Here is a 22,123-nt window from a genome sequence, read left to right as displayed (position 1 = left end):
AAAAAAAAAAACTGTGATCAAATAAACACTACCATATTTATATTAGGGTTAAATGCCCTTGCTGAAGTCGTCTTTAAATGTGTGAAGGTGTTGTGCTGTTTTTTTCTTTCCTCCTGCCACATGTAAGCAGTGTCACATGATCAAGAGTGCCGTTATACTGAATATCAGCACGCCTGTGATTCTACCATAGACATGAAGAGCAGCACGACTGTGAATGTGACATTACTTTATATAACAGCTCTATAAGCAACAACTTTCTAACTTTCCTTTCAGACCAAATCTCATTAGTTAGTGTGTATATTTTTCCACGACCACTGATGAAAGAAACCACTGAGATCAATCCTGGAGTGAGAAAACACATTAAAAACAACTGGTGTTTCTGCTTCACTCCGCATCGCTCTCATACTGTGATCTGAAACACTGACAATAAAACATCCCAGTGCCATAATCAATATCAGCACTAACTCTTATTTCATATCAAATATATTACTACTGATAAATGTATATTTACTCAATGAATTCATTAGTCTTTAGAAACTTTGAACTAAACATTGATATTGTGTAGTTTGTGATCCTCCATCAGCAGCTGCAGTTTCTCTCAGCTGTATCAGTGCAGTCACTGTGACGTCTGACTGACAGAGGTTTTTGTACGACTCTTTATCACTGTGTGAACACACCATTACCACTGCTGTGATAACTCTGACAGCAATAATCTCCTGTATCTTCAGTCTGGACTCCACTGATGGTCAGAGTAAAATCTCGTCCAGTATTTGCTGTTCCACTGAATCTAGATGGAGTTCCAGTATAACGGGTTGATGTCACATATATGAGGAGTTTAGGAGCTTCTCCAGGTTTCTGTGAGTACCAGGCTAAGTAATATTGATTACCACTCCTACTATATAAAGCCACATCACTGCTGGTTTTACAGTTTATTCTGACTTCTTCTCCTGGTTGAACTGCTGGTATTGATGGACTCTGAGTTACAGTGATCTGTCCTCTACACTCTGAAAGAAAACACAAACAAAAATGTAAATGATATATATGACGATATACAGTATATTATAAATATATACATTTCACATGTTAAGAGAACTAATATTTATTGTAAAAACTGTATTACACAAACCTTGAATAAACAGTGCAATGGTCCAGATGAAGATGTTGATTGTGTTCATTGCTGTAGTTTAGTCTTGTGTGATGATGAAGATTGTGTTCTGCTCTCAGTCATGAAGTGTTAAACTCACAGCACTATAAACACTCTCAGAGCACTGAAGCATGTGCTGACAATGCAAAGAAGTGGGCAGGATTTACAACAGCTTGTGCTGATAACAAACTCATAAACTCTACATAGGAGATTTTACTCTCAGAATAATGTTATTGAACCATTTAGTGATTATTTGTGAAATATTTTGTTTGGCTGATAATTAGGGTTCTTTATATTGACGTCTTTCAGTGTGGATGGAACATTTTCAGTTTTCAGAGCCGCTGTAGAAATAATCTATTCACTGTCTTGCAGTTTCATTTACATCAAGTGAATGTTTCTGATAATTTGCTACCAAGATAAAGTGAGCAGAATTCAGTCATGTGATCTCAACATGATGGACACCATAAAGAGGGATCAACGAAGATATTTCTAGGCCACTGAAATGACTGGAGAATCATGAATGTAGATCATTTTAAACATACAGTATGTGTCAAACGCCATAATTATTTAGTTATGAGTTCAGTTCTGTGCTACACCTTTAAAAGCATGTTAACAATGAGAAATCAAGAACTAAATAAATCAGTTTTACTATATTGAGAGTAATAATAAATAAAAAAAAGTCCATTATGGTCTTTGGAATCAATGTTGACATGTTGCTCTCTGGGAAATATTATCATGACTTTTTTTCCCCCACATTTTCCACATGCATGAAGTTCATCAGGACTCATAATCAGGTCATTATATATTAAACAATGTGCATCTGAAATGTTCAGAATTATTGATTCATTTATTTGAAGCTGCAGGTTTTTCTGTGAATCATGATGATTGATCTGCATATGAAGAACAGAAGCATCATTATGAGAAACTCCACAACATCATCCATGATCAAAGAGGTCAAAGGTCACCTCATAGGTCACAGCTCATCAAATATATTTCTTTAAACAGTGTTATATCAGAAAGCATTTAGTCAAATCTGAATGAGTGAGTGTTGAGAAGAGCTGAGGATCTTCTAATATCAGTGTGTTGAAGTGTTGTTTCTCTCTCTCTGCTGGAGTGTGTGTTCACTCGAGTGGAATAGAGGTTTTTGTACGAGCGTTTCATTAGATTGTATCACTGTGGCTCACATTCGGTGGAGGAACTAAACTGGTGATCGGTAAGTCTATTTAATTACATATTTTAAAAAAAATACACAATTTTAATTTCAGAAAGTGTTTTACAGTTGAAAAAAGAACAACATTTATTAATAATAATGATTATTAGATATTGTGGCGACACTTTACTTAAATCCTTTATATATAATGCATTATAAAGGTATCAATAGCGTATGTTAAAATGTCATATATGTTTTCATAAATAACTGTAACCAAAGTAAAAATGTTTTATAATATTTGCAAATTCATTGTTACATCTAGAATTGGTTGTTTGTCATGAGTTTTAATGCATTATAATTTTTTGGAGGTGTAACAATGAATAGATAATATTATAATATGTTAAAACCTTGGTTACAATTATTGATGAGATTATACATGCATCATAATGTGTAAAACAATATATAATTAATGCATTAAAAGTACTTTTTATAATGCAATATGTATAAAGGCTTTAAAGTGTCACTGATATTTTTGTGTAATTATTTAATCTAAAACAATGATATTATTATAAGAATAACATTATTCCTTTCAACAAAAAAAATATAATAAAAAAATGAAATAAATTCTAAACATATTTCCACACTGTGTCTCACTATGAGTTTAATCAGTTTATTACAGGTTTGTCTTTCCTTCATTTATTTCTACACTGAGTTCATATTTAGTTCATCTTTTATTGTAGAAATCATACATGGAAAAAAGAGATTTGACATCAGAATGTAAATGTTGCTTCTTTCTGTAGTTCAGTCAATGATACTGAATCTCTTTTGCTCATGTTGTGCTTATAATTCAGTGTTTTGTTCATTCTGTATGATTCAATTGTGTTTTAACTCTGTTTGAAATTGAGTTACATTTTCAGTTCAGGTGAATATCTCAAAATGTAAGATATTAATGTTCAGAGTGAATAATTGCTGGAATTAAAGCAGTCAGATCGGCCTGATAATAGATAATATGTGTTATAACTGCTGTTACACTTATTGATTAGATCATACATGCATTTTAATGTATATAGCAGTGCATAATTAATGCATTCAACTTATAATGCAATATGTATGAAAGCTTTAAACAAAGTGTGTTGTGTGTGTGTGTGTGTGTGTGTGTGTGTGTGTGTGTGTGTGTGTGTGTGTGTTGTGTGTGTGTGAATGTGTTGTGTTTGTCTCCTGCAGCTGGTCCCACAGTGAAGCCCTCAGTGTCTCTGCTGCCGCCCTCTTCTCTGCAGATCTCTGGAGACTCAGCCGCACTGCTCTGCCTGCTCAGCTCTTACTCTCCACAGGGGGCGCTGGTGAGCTGGACACTGGACGGGTCAGAGGTCACCGAGGGGGTTCTGACCAGCGCAGAGAGCCAGCAGGACGGCCGCTACAGCCGCAGTAGCGTCCTGACCCTCAGCAAAGCACGCTGGGAAGCGGGAGAGCTGTACGTCTGCAGAGTAACACATGATGGAGCTCCTCATGAGGTCTCGTTCCACAAGAGCTCTGAGTGCTGATGTTTCTCTCCTGAAGATGAGCCGTATCTGAGTGTCCTGTGTCAGGCAGGATTCACATGAGTCTAGTGCTGCAGCTGTAGTGATTTACAACTCAATACTGAAAGAGAGAGTGTGTGTGTGTGTGTGTCTATGTGTGTGATCTTTCAATCTGCTGTGTTTGCTGCAACATTCAATAAAGCTTCTCAACAAGTTCACTTTGTGTCTGACAACATCATTCAACTAACAGATGAAGATGCAGGTGCTTTTCAGAAGGTTGATGTAGCAGTAAATGTCAAATAAAGCTCTTGGGGTTTGAACATGGTCTCTGGAGACAGAGCTGCTCTATTCTGAGAGGATCACAATCACTCCACCCTGACAATGCAAATGGGGTTTCAGTCTCACTCTCTGATTGGTTACATCATCTGGACTGGAACACTTTCACTTCTGCTTTAGTGAAGCAGCGCAGACAAACTGATCATTATATTCATAGGGGATTAAAAACTTTATTATATAAAAATATCCTAAAAAAGATCAAGATCAAGAATCAGTTGTTCTGACACTAATTGTTACATAATCATTACATTTATAGGCAATGGTGTAAATATATATGAAAATGTTATGAAAATCAAAATTAATACATGATTAATTTATAAAAGGTCCTGTGTCTCAAATGGAAAGCATCACGTCCAGACAGCAGAAGTGACTGAATGCAGTCTGTTCAGTTTGATTGACAGGAATCATATATTACAACTAAAACATGATGATCATATTGAAACACTGACTCATTCTCTTCATAAACAGATTTTTGTACAACTTTTTATCACTGTGTGAACACATATTTACTGTTGATGTAGTGTAAACTCTGACAGTAATAATCTCCTGTATCTTCAGTCTGGACTCCACTGATGGTGGGAAATACAATCATAAATCATTATTCAAACCTGAACTAAACGCTGCCAGAGTCAAGAGGGAGATTATGCTGAAAGTCATGTTTGTTGGTTGATGAAGAAGAGCTCTTGATCATGTCATGTTCAGTTCTTAGAGCTATAAACACATGCAGAGTGAAGCGTGTGCTGATCATATAAAACGTCTCGGTTTACAAGTGTAACCTTAGTTCCCCGAGAAGGGAACGAGACGATGCGTTGATGATACACCTCCTGCGTGATTGCGTCTGAAGCATCTATGTCAACTAGTCCAATGGCGTCTCGTTCCCTTCTCGGGGAACTAAGGTTACAGTCGTAACCGAGACGTTCCCCATCGAGGAACTCGCAATGCGTCGATGACGCTTTTGGGAACGAGAATACCCAAATCGCCATAATTTCAAGAACCTGAGTGTCAGCCTGAACAGAACTAATACATCAAGCATTAAGAACCTGAGACCCTGGAGTAGCGTCCAGATCTAGGCTATAAAATCTGACGAATGTGAGCGGTGAGGATCAGCCTGCCGCATCACAGACGTCTTGAAAAGAGGCCCCAGATAACAAGGCTTTAGAGGTCGCCATACTCCTAGTAGAATGAGCTCTAACCTCCAAAGGACACGGAAGGTCAGATGACTCATAGGCAAGAGAGATAGCCTCAACTATCCATTTGCTCATAGTCTGCTTAGAAGCAGGAAGACCTAACCTAGGTGTTACGTTGCTAAATGGCCACGGTTACCTGCTGCTGAGTGCGGTTTATTTCTATCTGTTTTTAATTTCCTATACAGATCACGTGAGGTCCCGCCGGCTGTGATTGTGGGCGGGGCAACTGCTTTAAAGACGCCCAGTCTGGAGACCGTGGGCTCTCTCTCACTTCCCATCTGCTCCTGGTAGCAGGCGGAGCACAAGCTCCGACGCGTGCTCGGCCTGCTGCTTCCTTTGAACTTGTTTAGAGCTTGGTTCAATGTTGGTTTCACAAGCACGATCCCGATATGGGATTATTGTTTGTTAGTTTATTGTATTTTTTACAGCTGGTGGTAACTGGTGATGGGTTTTTCATATTATTTAGTATAGATTAGTGGAGAGCAGGAGAAAGAGGACCCGGAAGACTCACACAAACTCTGTCTTTTGTTTTGAACGGGAGGCAGGCAAGTTTCATCCGCTTTGAAGAATAGTATGGGTCAGGGTTTTCTTTTGTTTTTGTTATGTTTATTTTTGCCACCATGCTCTGCGTACGCTAAGGCGTATCATTTAATTAAAATTATTTATTTACACTGTCATCGAATCTCTGTGGTCTTTTATATGTTATGCCGATCCATAAATAATTTGATGGGTTCGTAACACTAGGTGATCCGAAACAGACAAATAATTGGTCGGACTTCCTCCAGGAAGAAGTCCGATGAACATAAGTATCCAATGCTCGCACTGGACACAAAAAGTTCAACTTTTCCTGGTCCAAAGATGTAAATGGAAGAGGACAGAAAGCCTGTAGCACAATAGGCCTCAGAATATTGGTCGGTACCTTAGGGACGTATCCCTGCTTAGGGAAGAGAAAAGCTTTGACCATCCCAGGTGCAAATTCAAGGCAGGTGGGAGAAACCGAGAGGGCCTGAAGGTCTCCGACTCTTTAAAAGGAATGAAATAGCAAGAAGAAATATAGTCTTAAATGTGAGAAACTTCTCTGAGACTGAGTCTAGGGATTCAAATGGAGCCCTAGAAAGGCCTTCTAATACTATTGCAAGGTCCCAGGCCAGCACCCTAGTGCGTGTTGCAGGTCTCAACGTCAACGTGCCACGAAGAAAATGAGTAATGAGTGGGTCTCTACCCAGGGATGTAACCCCCACCGGGGCGTGGAAAGCCGCAATAGCTACCACGTAAACCTTTAAGGTGGAAGGACATAGACCTGATGAGAAGCGTTCCTGTAAAAACAAGTACTGACCCAACAGAACAGTGGACTGGGTCACACTGCTGCTGGGGACACCAAGTAAATACATTCCATTTGAGTAAATAAAGTTTCCTCGTAGCTGGAGCTCTGGAGCTAAGAATGGTCTCCACAACCTCGGATGAGAGACCACTCTCTAAGAGTTGTGCCCCCTCAGGGGCCACACCCATAACTTCCAAATCTCTGGCCGGGGGTGAAATATAGTGCCCCCGGCCTGAGACAGAAGGTCTCTTCTGATCGAGATCTCTAAGGGAGGGCCGTCGAGGAGATGAATCAGGTCCGCAAACCAGAATCGACTCGGCCAGCGTGGTGCTACTAGCAGTAGGCTTACTCCATCCTGGCGGATTCTCTCCAGAACTCCTGGTAGCAGAGCAACAGTGGGAAAAGCGTACAGACGTAGCCTTGGCCATGTCTGCACTATGGCGTCCAGCCCCAGGGACCAAAGTGGACAGTGCGTCGTTTGCTGAGACGCAAACAGATCCACCTCTGCCTGGCCGTAAAACTGCCAAATGATCTCCACCGCCTCGGGATGGAGTCTCCATTCCCATGGCCTCAGCCCCTGCCTCGACAGGGTGTCTGCTCCTATATTCTGAATCCCTGGTATATATACTGCCCTCAGAGAGTGTAATTTCCCCAGAGACCACAGAAGGATCTGGTGCGCCAGTTTGTATAGTGGACGCGAACGCAGACCCCCCTGGCGGTTGATGTAAGAGACCACCGATATATTGTCTGAACGGACAAGCACATGATGGCCCGTTAGGTCTGGGAGGAAGTGCCTCAACGCATTGAAGACAGCCATCATCTCCAGGCAATTTATATGCCAAGAGAGATGATGACTTTCCCATAGACCCTGAGCTGAGTGGCCTTCCATTACCGCTCCCCAGCCGGTAAGGGAAGCATCTGTCGAGATAGCAACTCGATGGCAAAGAGCTCCCAGTACCGGACCCTGGGACAGGAACCAGTGCTCCCTCCATATAGTCAAGGAGCGGAGACACCGCCGCGTGATCTTGAATGTATGAAGTGGGTTTCCCCCCGGGGAGAACCCTCTGGTCCTGAGCCACCACTGCAAAGGTCTCATGTACAGCAGGCCAAAGGGTATCACATTGGATGCCGCTGCCATGAGGCCCAACAGTCTCTCGAACTGTTTCACAGTGCGTGACTGGCCTAACTTTAGCTCTTTCGTGGCTGTGAGGATAGCGGCTACACGAGCGGGCGATAGAGCGGCTCGCATCGTGACCGAATCCCAGACCACTCCAAGAAAAGCGGTCCTCTGTACTGGAGATAGCACACTCTTCTTGGCATTGAGCCTCAACCCCAATTTCTGCATATGGGCGAGGACGACATCTCGATGCCGAACCGCCAACTGTTCTGATTCCGCTAAAATCAGCCAGTCATCTATATAATTCAGAATGCTTATGCCCTGCAGCCTGAGCGGGGCCAGAGCTGCATCTATGCACTTTGTGAATGTGCGGGGTGATAGAGCTAGACCGAAAGGAAGAACCCGATACTGGTATTCTTTGCCCCCGAAAGAAAACCTTAGGAACTTCCTGTGCTGAGGGAGGATGGAGACATGGAAGTAAGCGTCTTTTAGATCTATCGTGACAAACCAGTCCTCGGACCTGATTTGAGTCACGATCTGTTTGAGTGTCAGCATTTTGAACTTGAGTTTCTGAACTGTACGATTCAAATGACTAAGATCTAGTATGGGCCGCAACCCTCCATCCTTTTTTGGAACAATGAAATAACGGCTGTAAAAACCCGATTCTCTGTCGGGTGAGTACACCTGCTCTATAGCCTCCTTCGCTAACAGAGCCTCTACTTCTTGCTCCATTACCAGAGCCTGCTCGGGCTGTACTACTGTGAGTAACACCCCGTTGTAGCATGGTGGACGAGAACCAAATTGGATTCTGTAACCCTTTTCTACTAACTGCAGGACCCATAGAGATATATTCGGCAGATTCTTCCATTCTGCCAGAAATTCTACTAAGGGAATGAGCCTCTCGAGGCTGGCCTCTGGTGTAATTAGAACCCCCCTCAGAGGGTGCGAGCCTGACACACTGCGCCAGAGACCCGCTGGAGACCGCTGCGCCCCAAAGCACCAAGGGTGGCGGGGTTGGCAGAACGACCTCGTGAGAGTACCGAGATGGAATGGACCCCATGTACTGAGGTGTACAATGTTCCATCTTGATTGGGGCTGCTCTGATAGGTCCGACACAAATGGCGTCAGGACCTCTTTTGAGCCGACGCTTTCTTCGCAAGAACAGTCCTCGGATCGACCTTCTGCTTAGATTGCTTCGGCTGAGACTGTCGCCCCGGCCCCCATGATTTCTGTGGGGGGGTGCGGGACGCGACACTCTCCTTTTGTTGCGCACGATATGAGGATCATGCTGGCTGGGGCTGCTCACTCCCAGCAGCCCCAGGGGGATTAGATATGCGAGGGAGAAATTTTTTGAATGCCTCCGAATGTTTTTTAGTCTCCTGAAATCTTTCAACCACTTCATTCACTGCTTCACCAAACAGACAATCGGGGTTTAACGGAGCATCCAAAAGAAAATATCTATCTTTGTCTTTGATCTCAGAAAGATTTAACCAAAGATACCTTTCAGTAGCCACCAGCGCCGCCATAGACCGCCCAATTGCTCTGGCGGTCTCTTTGATAGCTCTGAGTGACAAATCAGTAGCGCGACGAAGTTCTCGAATATCGTCACTATTAACTCCCTCACTCCTATCTAAATCCCCCAGCAGGTCAGCCTGATATGCCTGAAGCAGTGCCATAGTGTGAAGTCACGCTCCAGCCTGACCTGCTGCCGTATAAGCTTTACCCAATAACGTGGAAGTTGTTTTTAATGGTTTAGTGGGCAAAACTGGAGCCTTCACAGATGATGTTGAACCGGGCGACAGATAGCTCGCGAGCGTCTGTTCAGCCCGGGGCATTGATCTATAACCATACTCGTTCATACCCTTTGTATATTTAAATATACGTGAACTTGAGGGCTGAACAAACGTGAAGAGTATGGTTTGTTCCACGATCTAGACAGCTCACTGTGCAGATCGGGAAAGAAAGGCAGGCTCCGTGATGGAGGTGAAATATTAGACGGCAGGAAAGGCTCGTCTAATTTACTTTTGGGACGAGCGCCCTGTTTCTCTAGTGGCCATGATATGTGTAACTTTTCAACAGCTCTAGATAACACATCCATCAACTCCTCATGTGCTGGGGAAAGAGATGGCGATTCCTCTTCCCCCCTGTTTGTGTCACCTTCAATAGTGAGCACATCCACCTCCTCGGAGGAAGAGTACTGCAGCATTGGGCTCTCTCTCCGGGCGGAAGAAGCCGCAGGGCGGGCTTCCGACACCGGAGATTGAGCGATGGATCTCCCAGGTAAGGGAGGAGAAAGGGTCCTCGGATCCGTCTCCAACCCCGCTGAGAGATCCATTTGCGATCCCCAGGAATGCCTTCTCCGCTCTGCCTCAGCAGAAGCGGGTCCAGCACCCTGAGGCTCGCAAGCCTCACCACGTTCCTCGAAAAGTGACAGAGGGGAGCGGAGTGTGCGAAGCGGCAGCTTCTCACAATGCTGGCAATCAGCCCCCTCAAAAGCTGATACCGCATGCTCCACTCCCAAACAAATCACACAAAGCTCGTGTGTATCCCCACCCGTTAAATAACGCGGGCAGGGAGGAACACAGGACTTGAAGATTTGTTTCGCCATAATATAAACTTTGTACGACAGACAACAGTAAATATGACAGACAGGTTTGACACAGATCGCTTGCTGAGGCAACAGAAGCTAGTGCCGGTTGCACCGGATGTGCTTTTATCCTTTCCTGGTCATGACGTCACCTGCCTGTGACGCTCACGCCCGCCATTGGACTAGCTGACATAGATGCTTCAGACGCAATCACGCAGGAGGCGTTCCCAAAGCGTCATCGACGCATCGCGAGTTCCTCGATGGGGAACACCCTCTGAATGCAAAAGCTGCTGTAGACCGTGAGCTCACGACGAGACCGAAGAGAGATCAGGACGAGGTACAGATTCACCTCAGACTCATCAGAGTCAAACAGCTTTACTGACAGGGTTAAAAGAACGGCTTTGAATGGCTGAAGCACAGTAACATTAAATATACTGACATACACATTTACACTTAAATACACACAGTTAAAAATATATATATATATATATATATATATTGAGTTCAGTCATGAAACTCTAGATCAATGGTTCCCCTACAATGTCTCTAATCTGGCACAAACATTTCAGGTCTTGAGTCTCTACTGATGATCTGATGAGTTGAATCCGGTGTGTTTGATTCCTTGCTCAACGTTTAAATAGTCTGGTTCAGAGTTTGCTGTAGTCTAGTTCCTCTGAAATTAGGCTGGCCACACACTTGAAAATTAGATTTGCACCCCCAAGCGGTCGAGGTTGTGTCCCAATTTACTTCTTGTTGCAAATAATTTTTTGTCCAAAAACTCCTCAATTGTGTGTCATTACGGTTATTTTACTGCCTGATCGCGTCAGAGCCCACTCAATCCCAAATCATACATATCAAATGTTTAATATTTCCTTCTCTTGTTAGGGCTGCCTCTGATGTGTCACCCATGATAGCCAATGAAAGCGAGCAAGCTTCTCCAACCGGATGATATGTGCTTCTGTAGCTGAAACTTGGCAGACACGAAAGTGGAATATTGAGAAAGAAGATCACCCATAATCTTTGTTTCTCCTTTGTTTTTTCTCCCCTAAAACAAAACTCACGCCAGAAGAACCAGCTGACGAAGTCGATTGTCCCCCATTTGCAGAGATGGCAAAAGTACTCACTTCCCGTACTCAAGTAGAAGTACAGATACTTGTTAAAAAATACTTTGGTAAAAGTAGAAGTACTAATTTAACTTCTTTACTCAAGTAAAAGTAACAAAGTACAGGCTTGGAAATTTACTTAAAGTATAAAAGTAAAAGTAGCCTTGCGAATGACAACCATTTTTTATGCAAAGCTACCTGGACCACACAAATGTCACTAGAGTGCAAGCTGAGAAACTGTGAAAGTGGATTTGGAAAAAAGGCTCTTTATATGCCATTGCCTACATTTTAAATGGATGTCTGCCAATAGGCCTAAAACATCACATATATGATTATTGTGACAGAGACTGACTCCAGGTTAATACGATTCTGACTGAGTAGCAAGATATGAATTCAATTGTGATTCTGTGGGAATTCACAGATCCAGTTTCTCTTATTTAATCTTCCCCTTAACATTTAAAGGAATCTACATGTATGTGTTTGTGCTCAAATATGGCTTCTGGAAAGAAAATAAAGGATCAAATATTAATTACTAAACAGACATTAATTAAAAAGTTCCCCATACTTTTAGAGTTACAACTAACAACCACTAGATTTGTTAACGGTCTTAGCTTGTGCTCCCCACATCCCTTAACCTTAAAACATGTAAAGTGGTCTTGATTATAATAATAAAAAATAAAAAAACTTGAGATAAAAAACATGAGTCCTCTAACTTACGTCTGAGAGGTTTGAGACATTAACATTAGCCCAAAATAAAGTAGATAGGATTTGATACAAGACCAAGTAACATTAACGTTAACGTAAGTGATCTCGAAAAAGAGTAACGTTACTACAGCACTGTTACACTAAATCAAGTTACTGAATTGGTTTTTAATATTAAGCTATACATGCAGATATTGTATCAGCTGTATTAGATTATTTTCAAATAAACTGAACGCTCGCTAACCTTAACGTTACTTGGGTTACTTAACTAAATGCTAGCGAACCAAGGCATCATCATTGCTAGCAGGAGAACAAATGTAACTGACCATTAACGTAAACTTAACAAAGTTACTGAAACAAACAACAAATAGCTTTTGATAACAACAAAAAGATGATTTTAATTCTATGTGTTTTTTTCAAATTCGATGGTGAATTCTTGAAAGCCAGCAGTTCGTGGTGTTTCGGTTGGCACAATTTGCAGCACATTCACCAGGAGTCATACTTGATGCCTACTATCTCAAACATCTCTCTCTGATAAGGCCGAGGATGACTGGGAATGTCTTGCTGCTTGTCTGCCACATCTCTGGGATCTCCGTTTTCTTCATTCTCAGTAATGTCGCCGTCCATACTACTATGTGCTAACGTTACCGCCATCAAGCCGCATTGATTTTGCCGCGAATGAATGCCACCGAATCTGTCGAGTCGTCTTGGTGCGTCAAGTGATGACGCGAAAAATAATAGCGGTAACTCCACTGAAATGATTTGAAACTAAAGTAATGAGCCAATTTTGTCAAATCTAAGGAGTAGAAAGTACCGATATTCATGTTAAAAATGTAAGGAGTAAAAGGAAAAAGTCGGCACAAAAATAAATAGTAAAGTAAAGTAAAAAATACCTGACAAATCTACTTGAGTACAGTAACAAAGTATTTGTACTTCCCATCTCTGCCCATTTGTTTTTCTTCTCAATTCACGTTGGATCTCGTGAGTCTCTGAGATCTTGGGCCCTATTTTAACGATCTGAAACGCAAGTGTCAAAGCGCAAAGCGCAAGTAACTTTGTGGGCGGGTCTCGGCGCTGTTGCTATTTTCCCGGCGGGATAAATGACTCTTGCGCCCGGCGCAAATCTAAAAGGGGTTGGTCTGAAGTAGCTTCATTATTCATAGGTGTGGTTTGGGCGTAACGTGAAATAAACCAATCAGAGCGTCATCTCACATTCCCTTTAAGAGCAGACGCGCTTTTTCCTTGGCGGATTGCTATTGTAACGGCGGATTTGCCAGGCGCGCGCCAGGAGCGGTTCACAGCCGTGGAGAGCAACGCTCTCGTCACGGCCGTAAAAGAGAGAGAAGTGACATTGGGGATGGAGAAACACACCCAAATTAGCTTCGGTTAAACAGGCATATAATAATTTGGGTAAATGTGTAAGATGTAGATGTCTAGATGTATGCTTTTATAATAAATTGTCTATCTATCTATCTATCTATCTATCTATCTATCGTTTGTAATAATGTATGATTTGCAAAAATGAAAACTGCTGCTTCTGTGTAGATGAGAGAATCAAAGTATGTGCGTTGTGCACATGCTACACTGATTATGGCCAATGCGCCCTTAAAATAGCATATGAATAACATGCACAACGCGCCACTGACTTTAGACTAGGTTTTTTCTGGCCAGTGGCGCAATTGTTTTATGGAACAGTAAAATAGCACCAGGGATTGTTTGCGCCGGAACACGCCTCCTTTTTTGAACCGCCCGACGAGGCGATATCTGTCTGCTGGGACATCTTTTTCCCTGAGTGTGCGTTTTCCACCAACATCACTCATCTCGTCAAACCAGTTAAACCCACCGAGCAGGAGCTCAGTATCCGCCTGGGATCTGATGCGGGGATTGTCTGGCCCAGAGCACGCAAGCTGGTTTCCAACAGTGCTGATCTGGCATCCAAGTTGATCGACCCCCCTTTGATATCCGTCCGGGGAACTCGCCGTTATGCTCCACATCCCACCAGCCTAGTCAAGTTTGATTCAAGTCAAGTTCAGAGTCTAGTACATGGTAAAGAAGTCTTCTGCCCAGTCGAGCCAGAGCCAGTCGTCTTCCCAGCCGAGCTCGCACTTCACGCCAGTCCAGCCAAGCCCGCACTTCACGCCAAATCTGCCAAAGCCAAGGCAGTATGCGTCATGCCCGCCACCCCTGAGACTGAGAGCGTCATGCCCGCCGCGCCTGAGACAGCAAGCGACATGCCCGCCAAGCTAGAGCCTTCACTGCTGGTCTCGTCCAGCACTAAGCCCTCTTCCTCGCTGGTCCTGCCCAGCTCAGAGCCCTCTTCACCGCTGGTCCTGCCCAGCTCAGAGCCCTCAGAGCCGCTGGTCCTGCCCAGCTCAGAGCCCTCTTCGCCGCTGGTCCTGTCCAGCTCAGAGCCCTCTTCATCGCTGGTCCTGTCCAGTCCTGACCTGCCCTTGTCGCAGACCTCGTCCAGCCCTGACCTGCCTTCACCGCCTGTCTCATCCAGCCCTGACATGCCTTCGCCACTGGACTCCTTCTACCCGGCGCCTAAGTCCGTTAACCTCCCCAAGAAAATTTTGGTGGGGGGCAATAAGCCTTCTCCGCCGTGGCCGCCCGAGGTGTCTTCTCCGCCGTGGCCGCCCGAGGGGTCTTCTCCGCCGTGGCCGCCCAAGGGGTCGTCTCCGCCGCGGCCGCCCGAGGGGTCGTCTCCGCCCTGGCCGCCCGAAGGGTCGTCTCCTCCCTGGCCGCCCGAAGGGTCGCCTGCACTGCCTGATCCGCCCTGGTCGCCTGCACTGCCTGATCCGCCCTGGCCTCCCGTCCTGCCGCAGTCTCCAGGCCCTCTGCCGTTCCACGGGCCAGGCCCTCCATCCCGCCCCCCGGTCCGCCTCCATTCCACCACCTTCCTGAACTATGGGTTTTGTTGTTATGGGCGTCGGGAGCCGCCCATAAGAGGGGGGGGTTATGTTATGATTTATGTCTGTGTTCCTCTGTCCTGTCCCATGTTTTGGAGTTCCCCGTTATGTTGATTAGTCTTCCCAGGTGTTTTCTATTAACCACGCCCCCTTGTTATCTTGTTTAGCTTGTCTGTCTGTGTATTTAAGCCCTGTGTCTTGTTTCAGTCTTTGTGAGTTGTTAATGTTGTATGTGGGCTGTTCTTGTGTCCTGAGTAACTGTTATTTTGTTATCTTTTGAGTTTGTTTAATAAACCTGCTGCACTTGGATCCTGCTTCTGCATCTGCTTCAGCCGTGATTGTAACAGCGAGAGAGCAGAATTCAGCCAGAATGTAGAGTTCAGCTCGCGCACTGAACACAACTCTGGTGTTACCCAAGAGCATTAGGTTAATTAGAAACGAAACTCTGTACGTCCCACCACACAGGGTTTCACAGCATTGCACACTATAACCAATCACACATGATCTGTTGAGATGCAATAGCCAATCAGAGGCATCAAGATTAGTAAGGCTCCTATATCACAATCTTACCAGCCTGTGCACAGGTCTCACCACAACACACGCACATCAATAATTAAATGTTTTTCATTAGTTTTTTTGTAACTTTTTATGTTTCAAGTGTTCTTGTTGTAATTTTTTCGGTTTATTTGGAGATCATTTTGTTAATCTGGTCTTTCGTTGCTGGAGCCGAGGCTTCAGGGCAGGCCGCTGGTAGGCCCTCGCGTGCGGTGGTGGGATTTGGTCATGGAGTGCTGTGTGTTCATGCTTGACCTTATTGATGTGTGTGTGTTGTGGTGAGACCTGTGCACAGGGTGGTAAGATTGTGATATAGGAGTCTTGTGCTCATTAAACTAGTTTCCCTGCCATTGGTAAGCCTCTGCCTTTTTTTATTAGCGTCTTCATTGTTTGTATATGTTAACCTGGTCCTACAGTCTTTTAATGGTATAACAGTCTTTTTGTCTTATAACAAAACTCTGGTGTTTCAGCGATTACTAATCTTGATGCCTCTGATTGGCCATTGCATCTCAACAGATCATGTGTGATTGGTTATAGTGTGCAATGCTGTGAAACCCTGTGTGGTGGGACGTACAGAGTTTCGTTTCTAATTAACCTAATGCCCTTGGGTAATTTAGTGTCCAATCGTATACTGTGAGGGAGCGTATAAAAGGGGATTCGGGGACCGCCCATTCTCTTTGTTTTCATCCCTTCCGCTTTGAGGTATGTGTTGTTTGGCTAACTAGTTAGCACATAGATGCATGATTTTATGTAACAGTTATTTTGGTTTATAGCTTTATTGCGGTGGGTTGTTGGCGGCTGCCATTTTCCCTCCACATGTTCCTCCCGCAGTCCCGTGCTTTGTTGACATGGTGACACCCTTCTGTGTGTGTGTGTGTGTGTGTGTGTGTGTGAGACCTGGATTTGCGACTGGCTATGAAATGAAGGTACATGGAACTACCGCTATTGTGCAGCGTTCATTTATAGTTATGTTGTATGTAATTTTATGTTTAAATTTTAGGAGGAATAGTCTGTGTTCTGGGATACCGTGCGTTCAGTGAAGTCTGCGGGGCAACACTATTTGATGCTGCTGCTTTGTCTATCCTGAGTGCAAATGAAGACTAGCTGACACCAATTACAATCATCTCCTGGTTGTGACCGATTGGCTCTTGGTTGAGAAGGCTTGTGGATAAAACTGGAGAGGAAAACCCAGTTTGCTGAGCTCCTTTTTGACTCCAGGCTGCCAAGACTGTCTTCTCCTGCCTCACGGTTTTAGCATGTGTGCTAAAGTTCTCATTGTTGATTCTAACTTGTTGGTTACTTGTTGTTGTTGACCTAAGCAGACTTGGACTGCAGTTGAGCTAAGTTTCCGTAACTTCATTTGACTACTGAAAGAGCCTTGAGTTTAAAACATTTAGAACTTTTGATTTAAATTTTATAAAATTTTGATCTAGATAATTTGGGAAGCCGTAGGGAGGTGGATGCCATTTTTGTTCATGTCCATGTTTTCTCCTGTGTTTGGTTAGAGAGGGAGTAAGGTAAGAACTTTGTCATTTATTTTGAATCTTGCTTTGAAAGGTTAAGAAAGTATACCCCCTACAAAAAAAGGTTAGAACTTTATGTTTGTTGTTTTGGCCTTGTCCCCCTCCTGAAGCCTATTGATGCTTTCCCCTCTTTTTTGTACTTTGGACTGAATAAAGTCATTCTTGAGTGTTACAAAAATCAGTGTGATTTTTCTTTGTCGAGTGGTGGGACAGGAGATGAGAGTTCTTGGTTGCCAACTCTTTAGTAATTTCCATGTTACTGCCTCCCTGACCCCCTAGACTGGGGAGGCACGTAACAGTCCTGGTTTCTCCCGTGACAAACTCGCTCGTCAGGTTCATGTGTTTTGTGTGACACCTGCTCTCCCGCATGCAGTTCGGTAACACTTTATAATAACTGTACGCTATTAATCATTAATTAAGCATTGTAAACAGTTAATTCATAATTTATAAAGCATTTATAGACATTAATAAGCAGTTTATAAATACGGCTATACATGCTTTATTCTTGATTTATAAGCATATCTATAATGTGTTTAACAATTTTATTTTCATAATTTATTAATGATCAATTTATCATTTTTAAACTAGTTTCCCTGCCATTGGTAAGCCTCTGCCTTTTTTATTAGCGTCTTCAATGTTTGTATATGTTAACCTGGTCCTACAGTCTTTTAATGTTTTTAAGATTATTGCTTGATTGAAATAAAGCTTTTGTATCTTTAGTATCCACGTCTCAGGCCCTCCTTTCGAGAACCACGCTCCTGTGAGTCCTTTGTTAAACTCATGAGTATTGATATTTCCCTGGTTAACAGGGTGGCGTAGTCAGCTACATCTTTAGAGGTTGCTTTCCCTCTCAATGTCCCGCTACACCTGTAAAACAGGTAAAAAGTATGATTCAACATAAGCAGATCTAAATGTAATGCCGCAAGCACACAATCGAGACTTTATTTAATTTTCAATTTACTACTAGATTTAGTTTAAATGTGCAGGTGCATTTTTGTCCCAATCGCCCGTTGTTTTTTGACCAGTGGCTGTGGCCAGGGATGGCCCAGCCTAACACACGCTCTGCCTATGATTATAATGATCAAAATCGGTTGAAACTGCCCTTATGTCTGTGATCTCCCGCCGTTTTAAATTAAGATTTGAAAATTGTCTTGTGTGTCCCAGGCCTAAGATAACTGAACGGTCTTTTATCAGTCCAAAACACTAAACAATGTTGCAGATAGCAAGCACAGCTGGGCTTTGATTAATTGTCAAGATAAAAATACTTTTTTAATATCTAGATATTGTGATGATAATTACGTAACGTCATAATACCCATTCGGTCGCGGAGGTACGAGTGTTGATGAGAAGGCCTATAATACGGTCTCTTTTTAGGATGATTGTGTTTTTTTTGTTTGTTTGTTTTTCATTATAAAAACTGCTGAGCTGTATCCAGTGCAATGTAATGTGGGCTAATGAAATGATATTGAGTTATATTCCATTTTGTTCCACAGGAATACAATGACTTACACAAACTTGTATTCTTTCATTCACATTTGCAGTATAACCTCAATATTACGCATTTGCAACTTCTCAAATCTGCCATTGCAATTTAAAATCTTCACGCATTGACTTTGCAACTATGTTCGCGATATATGAGATGCATGACTAACTTGTGCACTTGTAAACTGAGTGGCGGTGAGAGAGAAAGCAGGAGCAATTTGAAATTGCAATGGCAGATTTGAGAAGTTGCAAATGCCTAATCGAGGTTGTCCTGCGAATGTGAATGAAATAATACAAGTTTGTGTATATCATTGTATTTCTGTGAATGGTATTTTAACATTTGTGACTTTGTCTGCAGCTTCAAATTCAGAATACAGGTTTGTGACTATTGCCTGCGAATGCAAATCTCAACATTCAACAGGTTTTCAAGAACAAATATTTATTGTACAAGTTCTCAAATTCACATCTACATGCTCTCGAGTTTTGCTACTCTTTTACCTTCATGTAATCTTTTCCAATCTTCAAGCAGGAGCTGAATAAAATACTCTGAATGATATCAGTCCACAGTCTGACTTGTGAAGCGGCCTGGAGTCCTAACACACACCATGTTCGTTGTTTGGCCAGAGGAGAACTGACCCCGACGGAGCCTGTTTTTCTTTCTTCATTCTGTCTCTGGTGGAGTTTGGGTTCTTGCCACTGTCGCCTCTGGCTTGCTTAGTTGAGGACACTTCTTCTTAATATTCATGATCTCCTGCATTGACACCATTATATGAGAACTGAGCTGGACGATGACATCACGGTTTTCTGCAGAGCTGCTTAATAATGAAAATGAACTATTTTTATAATTGATATACTTTATACAGTTATTGAACAGAACTGAATCAACACTGAACTGAATTCAGCTGAACAATGACACTTTTCTTTTTAGAGCAGCTTTACAGCCAAATTGAACTCTGTTTGCGTCATTGATAACTTTCCTGTTTCTAAAACAAAGCTTTCAGAAACCATTGAACCAATTGCTTTGCAAAATGATTCACTGTTTCGAGGCTCTCACACGCTGGTCAGAACAGCGAAACCTCAGCATGAAAAAAGTTTTTATTGAAAGGTCAAATTTTTATTTTATCAGTTTTTATTCAATGCAATTACCAAATCATCTAATACCAGTAAATATGAAATGTCTTTATAATATGTGTTAGTTTATTCAATTGAAGGGCTTGTTTTGTTTGTTTTATGGAGAGCTTGGTAATCAGACCAATTAGACACTTTTAACTACAACTCCTTTTTTATTATAAAAATGTGTCAATAAACATTAATATTTAAAAAACTGATCTGAGATCAGGTCAAATGAAATAGACAGTGGTTCATGGGTTCACAGAGATCATCGCCCCCTAGTGACGTACTGAAGCCAGTGCTGCCAGATTTGGCAAGTTTCTGAATATTGAATTTGATTTTGCTGGTAATAATTGGTTTGGCGGTTTTCAAACACCTACATTTTATAGATTAACTGGTTAATAAACAAAACTCAAGTGTGCATGTAGTCCATAAAATCAGTCATCATGATGTGTAAACACACCGGCCCACCGCAGAGTCGACTGATGTTGGTGATGACATCGCCGACGAGAACACACTTTTAGCCAATCAGAGATCAGCAGACAGACATGATCATTCATGACTGACGGGTTTTTAGGAAGATCATTTGTAGCTGTATATTCATGTGATCGCTATGTTAAAGTGACATAAATATACAGTAAGTTGTATCTACTGTGAAGTATTGAAGCACGTTTCCGCCATGGTTGAGTAAAAAAATATGATTCTTTAAAGGAGACATATCATGCTTTTAAATTGTTCCTTTTTACATATAAATCATACATTTGTAGTCTATATAAAGCGGAACTGCAATGCTTGGGTCTGAATTCTTCATTATTATAGCTCCACAAGCCCCCTTTTTACCCCTTTTCTGATGTGCTTCTCAGAGCAACCCGTTTTGGTGCGGTCTCTTTAAAAAACATTGAGACACTTCATACCCCGCCCCCTCTCCAGGTTGCAGAGGTTCAACTCCACCCCGTTCGGCCATTTTTGTAGTCTGATAGCAGAGATAGGATTACTAGCGGCACAGAAACTTTTTATTCACACGTTATTAACAAAATGTCAACAACGGAAGACTTGTCCAGCCAGCCTTACATGTTCGAGCCAGAGTCGGAGCCGGAGCGAGATAAAAATGTAGACGACGAATCTGCAGAACAACGTCTTCATATGGATGTATCGCAATGGTATGTTACTGTATTTACACATGAAACTTTGGTCTTCCGACCTTTTACCACCGTGTCGATTTATTTTGATTAATATGTGCGAGGGAGAGAGAGCAAGACAGCGTCTTTTGGAGACGGTGAAGTCATGTTTACACCATAGACTGTAGGGCTCCGAGAGATAGAGAGAGCGCCCGCGCGACCGGATCTCTCTCTCTCTGTGCTCGTTCTTTCAGTCAAACATGCGCCACAAGCGCGGCAGTTCATCTACATTAGACGGTGTAATGAAGCGTGTGGGTTACTACATCCAACAACCGAACATTTTAACTTACCCTCTCGTAACTTCTGCATCCAGCTTGGACTACAAAATTGCAGCGATAAATAATAATGGCGGATTGCTCGAAGTGTTGGGCCGGAAGTTAATGTCCTTATTTGGCAGTTCCACTGCAAATACTGTGACGTATTAGTTCGCAAAACGTCATAGATAACAGAAAAATCTGAACCGGTTGAAAAATATGACCAAAACAGAATATAAAGATATCAACGAAGCACCTGAAGAGAATAATTTCATCTTTTCTGTACTTCTAAACACTCCAAATATACAACAAAATGCATTTAAGGGCTAAAAAAGTGCATTTAGCATGATATGTCCCCTTTAAGTCATAATAATGAGACATTTTCTCATAATAATTACTTAACATCTCATAAATGCAATTAAAGTTATTGACTTTCCTACAGTTAGATTACATTGAAGTGGAAAGTTTTACAGGGACAAACACCACTCACATTTTCTGCAAATTTTTGGTCCATTTTAGTAAGGGATATAAGATTATATGTTACATGTTTACTTGCATCATAATAAAGTCTGTGAAAGGTTTGATATTGTGTAGTTTGTGATCCTCCATCAGCAGCTGCAGTTTCTCTCAGCTGTATCAGTGCAGTCACTGTGACGTCTGACTGACAGAGGTTTTTGTACGACTCTTTATCACCGTGTGAACACATACTGACTGTTGATATAGTGTCTACTCTGACAGTAATAATCTCCTGTATCTTCAGTCTGGACTCCACTGATGGTCAGAGTAAAATCACTGCCAGATCCACTGCCACTGAATCTAGATGGAGTTCCAGTATAACGGCTGTTTATGTCATAAATCAGGAGTTTAGGAGCTTCTCCAGGTTTCTGCTGATACCAGTGTAAGTCATCGCTGTATATTCCTACATCTATATTACACTCTATTGTTGCT

General features: G+C 42.5%; 1 gene segment (V, D, J or C); it reads right to left on the bottom strand.

The window, feature by feature from the left end:
• Positions 1 to 22,123, bottom strand: part of LOC309490514 (Ig kappa chain V region Mem5-like) — a 243,030-nt gene that overhangs the window by 104,912 nt on the left and 115,995 nt on the right.

This window comes from Leuciscus leuciscus, assembly GCF_965113295.1.
Source record: "Leuciscus leuciscus genome assembly, chromosome: 25".
NCBI classification, from domain to species: domain Eukaryota; kingdom Metazoa; phylum Chordata; class Actinopteri; order Cypriniformes; family Leuciscidae; genus Leuciscus; species Leuciscus leuciscus.
This window is presented reverse-complemented; position numbering and strand designations above follow the sequence as displayed.